Genomic DNA, 1,252 nt, shown 5'->3' with positions numbered 1-1,252 from the left:
GCCCCCGCAGGCTGGGGCTGGGTGCCTGGCTGCCTGGGCTGGGGCCCCGCAGCCTGGGTATAAGTCCCTGGCTGCCTGGGCTGGGGCTCCGCAGGCTAACGCTAAGTGCCTGGCTGCCTGGGCTGGGGCCCTGAGGGCTGGGTGTAAGTCCCTGGCTGCCAGGGCTGGGGCCCCGCAGCCTGGGTATAAGTCCCTGGCTGCCTGGACTGGGGCCCCCCAGGCTGGGCCGGGGTGCCTGGCTGCCCTGGCTGGGGCCCCGCAAGCTGGGGTAAAGTCCCTGCCTGCCCAGCGTGGGGCCCTCCAGGCTAGGGTAAAGTCCCTGACTGCCAGGGCTGGGGCTCCGCTGGCTAATGCTAAGTCCCTGGCTGCCCTGGCTGGGGCCCCCCAGGCTGGGGCTGGGTGCCTGGCTGCCTGGGCTGGGGCCCCGCAGCCTGGTTATAAGTCCCTGGCTGCCTGGGCTGGGGCTCCGCAGGCTAACGCTAAGTGCCTGGCTGCCAGGGCTGGGGCTCCGCAGGCTTATGCTAAGTCCCTGGCTGCCTGGGCTGGGGCCCCCCAGGCTGGGGCTGGGTTCCCGGCTGCCCGGGCTGGGGCCCCCCAGGGCTGGGTGTAAGTCCCTGGCTGCCTGGGCTGGGGCCCCCCCAGGGCTGGGTGTAAGTCCCTGGCTGCCCGGCCTGGGGCCCCCCAGGCTGGGTGTAAGTGCCTGGCTGCCTGGACTGGGGCCCTGAGGGCTGGGTGTAAGTCCCCGCCTGCCCAGCCTGGGGCCCCCCAGGCTGGGGCTGGGTGCCTGGCTGCCTGGGCTGGGGCCCCGCAGCCTGGGTATAAGTCCCTGGCTGCCTGGGCTGGGGCTCCGCAGGCTAACGCTAAGTGCCTGGCTGCCTGGACTGGGGCCCTGAGGGCTGGGTGTAAGTCCCTGGCTGCCCGGCCTGGGGCCCCGCAGGCTGGGGCTGGGTCTCTGGCTGCCTGGACTGGGGCCCTGAGGGCTGGGTGTAAGTCCCTGGCTGCCTGGGCTGGGGCTCCGCAGGCTAATGCTAAGTCCCTGGCTGCCCTGGCTGGGGCCCCCCAGGCTGGGGCTGGGTGCCTGGCTGCCCTGGCTGGGGCTCCGCAGGCTAATGCTAAGTCCCTGGCTGCCCTGGCTGGGGCCCCGCAGGCTGGGGCTGGGTGCCTGGCTGCCCTGGCTGGGGCTCCGCAGGCTAATGCTAAGTCCCTGGCTGCCCTGGCTGGGGCCCCCCAGGCTGGGGCTGGGTGCCTGGCT

Source organism: Antennarius striatus, unplaced genomic scaffold, assembly GCF_040054535.1.
Source record: "Antennarius striatus isolate MH-2024 unplaced genomic scaffold, ASM4005453v1 scaffold_32, whole genome shotgun sequence".
Taxonomy (NCBI): domain Eukaryota; kingdom Metazoa; phylum Chordata; class Actinopteri; order Lophiiformes; family Antennariidae; genus Antennarius; species Antennarius striatus.
This window is presented reverse-complemented; position numbering follows the sequence as displayed.